The following is a 6000-nucleotide window of genomic DNA, read 5'->3' on the forward strand; positions in this document are numbered from 1 at the left end:
GGGAGCCAGCAAAGAAAGGCACCCTCCAACAATGCAGAATTCATCTGGTGTCAAGAAGGCGATATCATGCTGCAGCCCAGCTAAGGTGGCGCCTACTGGCTCCTTTAGCTCCACCAAACGTTGCAGCATCAAATATGTACTGTTCCACCTGGTTTCCACTTCTTGCATTAGCTTCATTTTGGCCATGATGAAGCTGCACTTGTGTGAGTTTCTCCTTTAAAGATACAGATGAGCAGGGCATTAAATCACTGCAGCAGGTACACGGACAAATTATTAGTTACTAGAAATTGGGATAAAGGGGAAGAGCATACCATAGCAATGGTGCTGCTTCTAAAGTAGCCAACCAGCTTCCTTGCTTTGGCCCTGATGCCAGAGAGCACAGGGTGCTGGTCAAGCGCCTTCTTCACAATAATATTCCCAGTGTATGTGCAGTGCAAATATGGTGCCGAAGCTTCAACTCTTTCATACAGGCAACCATATTGGGAGCACCATCAGTGACCATGCATGTCACCTTATGAGTGATTCCTCATTCCTCCATTAGAGAAGCTTTCACACGAGCTATATTTTCAGCAGTGTGTTATTGGGGGAATGTCTGCACTCCTAGCAGCACTGAATTGAGCCTGGTGTTCTCACCCACAAAATGGGAGGTTACAGCCAGGTAGGCATCCATGTTAATGGATGTCCACGTCGGAAGTTCAACAGCAGCCACCTTTTCCATTTTAGCCTTAGCCCTCTCCTTAGCTGATTCCTACTCGGCCTCCACCATGGCCTTCAGAGCCTAAAGGAAAAAATATATACTGCTGAATTGTGAGACATACAATAAAGTTCTCATTTGTTTCATGCATGTACCCATACATACCTGCCTTGTAGGGAGAACATAATTGGGATCCAATTTGGACACAAATGCCACAATCATCCACAATACTGCAGGGCTGTGTGTCCTTCACTATCATGGAGACAAGGGCCTCATCTGGCTCTTGTTTTTTGATGGCTGGTTAAAAGAGAATTAATACAGTGTCAGTTACCTGTCTTTATTTGAACAAAAAACAAAAGTCAACATGGAAAAATTGTTATAGTGTGTTTGTAATATTGTAATGACTTACCTTGGCTGGGTGAAGCTCCAGTTCCCTCTTTATTGTCATGCAAGCCTTGATAATGCCTTAGCATAGATGAGGTGTTGTTATTGTACCCCAACTCCTTGGAGCACAATAAACACCTCACCTATGAATAAAAGAAGAAACAGTGAAAAACACAGTTCTTGATAAGCAAACCTAATGCGTCTGTAATAATATTAGATTTAGCTTACCTTATTTGGTGGTTTCAAATCAAAATGTTCCCACACAGAGGAAATCCTCCTCTTCTTACCTGGCTCCAACCTATCTCCTATCCTTCTCTCCTCACTCTCCTAAATCTCCAAACTATCTCTCCCTTCAAACTCTCCTCTCCAAACTGTATAAGCGCTATCCAAACTCTCGTATCCAAACTATCAAAACTCTATCCAAACTATCTAAACTCTCAACTGACCGCAACTCTCCATCAAAAACCCACATTTTGAATGGAGCCTGAGGGGTTTATATTGCTGTCAAACCTCACGCCAAAAGCTGAACCAATTCCTGAAGCCGTCACGTGGTTCAGCCAGGCAGCGAGGCTTCAGACGTCATCATTTTGGGCTCCTCCCCTAAATGAAGCAAGCCTCGATAAGCGCTTCATAGAAACGCCCCCTCCATTACTCGACACACGCTTCGAAGACTCGGCATATCTCGTAACATCACTAGTAATCTTGAGTACTCTGTGGAAAGTTACTTTTGGCATAATAAAGAATTAAAAATTTGAAGGTTCCTCTTGTGTCCCTGCCTAGCTGCTTGGTCCCTGACAATTGGTGGCAGTGGTGGGATCACTGAGTATAGGACACAGGAAGAGGAGGAAAAGGAGGAGGAAGTAGACCTGAAATGGAGACCCACGCAGATGATGAGACAGAGGAAGGTGAGGTTACGGGTGGAGTCACTGGCATGGGGGGTGAAGATAAAGGAGAACCTACCATTGCAGACCATACCAACATTCTTCGTACTCACATGGGGAAGCAGCAAGCACGTGAAGCTCGGTGGAAACAGGAAATGATATGCCAAGAGAAGAGGTTCAAGACACTTCAACACCAATTTAGTCTTCTACAAATTGAGGTGCAGGTACGAACAACACCAGAGCCATCTCTCCCGGTCCAGAGTCCTCATGGTGATGTAGAAGTGGTCAGCTCTCCAGTGCAGACAGCTTCCCCATCAGTGCCTCACCACCAGAGCAATTCTCAGTATGGTCAGTCTCACTTTTCTAAAGAGCCTAAACCACAAAAATTAACTGAATCAGATGATATTGAGCACTTCCTTATAACCTTTGAAAGAATAGCAGTGCTTGTCGCTGGCCTAAAACAGACTGGGATTTCCATCTTATCCCATTATTGACTGGTAAAGCTAGAAGTGCCTATGTACACATGGATGTGGATGATTCTCTCAACTATGACAAAGTTAAATGTGCCATTCTCAAGAAATGATATTAATCCTGAAACATACCGCCAAGCAGGTCTCTTAATGTGGAGCCCGAGGAAACCTCCAATGAGCTGTATGTGAGACTTAAAGAGCTTTATGGGAAATGGGTTCAACCAAAAGATTAAACTGTTGATGAAATTGGTGAAATCATTATTCTTGAACAATATTTATGAATGCTGTCTCCTGAGCTCCAGATTTGGATCAAAGAGCATGACCCACAATCTGCAGCAGACGCTGCTGCACTGGCTGATGTGTTTGTAGCTGCTCGCCGCAAAAATGCCTCCTGGTTCTACAAGTCCTGTGGGGCAGTAAATGATGGTCAGAAACCTGCCTCTACTCAGCATTGCTCCACATCTTCTATGAACGTGAGTAAGCAACCTGTGAAGGAGAAGAGGTCACTTTCCAGTAGTCCCAGTAAAATGCCTAACAAAGTTGTAATATGTTATTTATGTGGACAGGAAGGGCACACAAAACCAATGTGTCCTCAAAACCCAGTTAGACTTACACAGATGTGCTATGTACCCAGGAAAAAATGTGAGACTGCGCTGAAATGGAGACAGCCACTTAAAGAGACCTCAGTTGAAATTAATGGTCAGGACCTCAGAGCACTTATTGACACTGGAAGCAACCAAACTCTAGTACACGGACAGTATGTTTCTCCCCAGGCTATTTGCTCCACCGAATCTGTCCCTATTTGCTGTGTTCATGGGGATGAAAAGCCCTATCCAACAGAGGATGTGTATGTCAAAGTGCAAGGACAAACATATCTTTTGAATGTTGGTGAATCTGCCATTTCCAGTGGTATTAGGCCATGACCTGCTAGTTCTATGAGGGGGTCCAGCTGCAGACCTCCTGTGTGAGGCCGCTTCCGGTGCAGGCTCCCATCTCAGGTCGCCGCCAGTGTCAGGCCCGGAATAAACAACCTTTTAGTGCGTCTGTAAAAGGACTCCGGACAGAAACCAATGAGGTTACACACTCGGTACAGATGCATACCGTTTGCGATCCGCCGTTTAATCCAGAGAAGAAGATGAAGCGCAAGACTCCGGACTTTAACAGCTGCAATGTGTTACGTTTTGGAGTAACACAACTCCGTGTAGTACATTTACGGTAAGTGAAATTTATGTATCCAAAAAAAAAACGAATCCACGGGTTGCATATGTTTGCTGTTTCACTTGCTGCTCTATGCACGTAAATGACCGAATATGTTACGGTAACGGTGGCTAGTTAGCTGTCTTAGCGTTCGCGTAAAGTGGCTACTCGTTTAATTGAACATGAAATGTGTCGCTATCGTTCTCTCGGTTTAGACTTTTTCTGATTAGAATGTGTAGATACTATGACCTCAACATTACTTTTTCTGTGTTATGTAGATGCATCACTCTATATTTCAGCTGAGTGAAGGGCATGACGTGCAGTGCTGTACAACTTGCTGCAAGCTCGACTATGTGCTGGATACTGAAGAGCCAGAGACAGACCTAATTTTGAAAACAGGGAAGAGTTGCCTGACATGTGGTGACTTCAGGACCCTTGGCTTGACTCTGGAGATGGAATCAACTGTGAGTTAACAGTTAATGGATCTCATATGTGAAATATGTATGTCATTGAGGCTGCCAACTGAAAGTCTGTTTGTTTTTTTGTTTGTTTTTTTGCAGATAGAAAATGCATGTTTTGAGCTCATTGAAAAAAATTGTTCAAACAAAGATATAAGGTCTGATCTCAGAATAAGTCTGTGTCTCTTTTACATGATGTTTACATGCGTAAAATCACATTTGCGATATCTTCTGCAGGGGAAGTGTATTTTTGTGGCCGATTTGTATGTTGTACCGACATGGCGACAGCCAATGGCATGCAACCCGCTCTCAAGTTTACCTGTACGTACAACTACTGGATTTAATGAAGAATGTATTTTAGGTTTGGTTTTTTTTGTATCTTTTCATCTTTTCTTTGTTATTAGAGAGACCTTCACATTAGGGACTCCATTGTTATCCCTGTGTGGAAAAGCGGACTTTTTCTGTTGTCTGTAAGCACGATTGTTACTGTTATACTCACACACTCAGATTCTTCTGGTGGAGGCAGCCATGTGAGGGTGTGGTTAAGGTTTGTTTTTTCAAGAAGCCAGGGAGAGTTTGTGATTGAATTTTCTGGTTCCAAAACACCCATTGTACCTCCTGAATCACTGTTGCCACTCTTGTTTTTTATCATGCTTGCTTTTTTACTGTCACAAGGCTCATTCTAAACAGAAAATTGTTAGAATGTACTGTATGTGTGTTTCATTAGTGTTGAGCTGTTGTGTTTCTGTGTTGTATTAACCTCTCCCACTATGATGAACTGAAATGTCATTAACCACAATAGGTGTTGAAGCCAGCACAAAGACAGATACTCTTTCTGGATTCCAAATGTGCACATGCACAATTTGGATTTAGTGATCAGGAAATGAGAGATCTGCTGAGGTCACCAACAAAAACTTTGGTTTCATTTTGATTCTCATTGGTGTTCATGTTCCGATGCTGTTCTGAAAATGTTTGTTGTAGGGCTGAGCAGTATGGACAAAATAAAATCCCATCATTACAGTATCAAAAATTCCACAATGTCATTCATGACTATTGATATATTGCCCAGCTCTACATTGTTTTTTTTTTACCAAATCATGTTCTGATCTGTGTAATAGTCTTTTTATGGTGCAATCTAAATATAGCTGCAATTTTGCAGTACCCCAAAATATACAGTTTCATATGATAACCATAAAAAGCCTACTGCATGCATGTAAGTAATGGAAAGCTTTGTTCCTGATATGAATTACTTGCATGGTGTGTGCTGTGCGTGCATGATTAGTATATGATTTTGAGAAACCACGTTGTTAACTGTCTTGTCTTTTCATTTTTAGAAACCTTTCCCAGTCCATACATCCTGGATCGTGGAAAGAGACGACTGGTTTGGACATACAGGTAACAGCATGCAACATTTGGAATCTACATTAAACAGCTGTATAAAATCAGTGACTGACTTTTTTCTTTGTTATCAAAGGGTTTTCCGAGGCAGTTGTACAGGAATGACTGTGGCAACTTCACGTTGATGGTGGAAACATTATTGGTCATTGGTTATTGGCTATTTATATGTGTGCTTAAAAGATATTAACATAAAAATGTGGGGTTTTTTCATAGTGTGCCCTATACACCGTACTAGATGCCCCTTTTGATTTCACTGTGGTAAGCTGATCTGCATATTCAAAGTAAACTGTAAAAATCTGGTAGCATTTACTCTGGCTTTCAGTGCTAATAATTTCTTTTCAGATGGACATGCCATCTTTACAAAAGTGGTGGTAAGTCATGCTGATGGAGAATTTTGGACCTTGGAAGATGAGAGCACAAAAAAGTTTGACATTTGATTGATTGTCTTGGAAATATTAACACCTTCTTATTTACCACCTTCTTTTTTATACCTATAAACAACTTTTTATCTCTTTTTA

Source organism: Acanthochromis polyacanthus, chromosome 1 (assembly GCF_021347895.1).
Source record: "Acanthochromis polyacanthus isolate Apoly-LR-REF ecotype Palm Island chromosome 1, KAUST_Apoly_ChrSc, whole genome shotgun sequence".
Taxonomy (NCBI): Eukaryota; Metazoa; Chordata; class Actinopteri; family Pomacentridae; genus Acanthochromis; species Acanthochromis polyacanthus.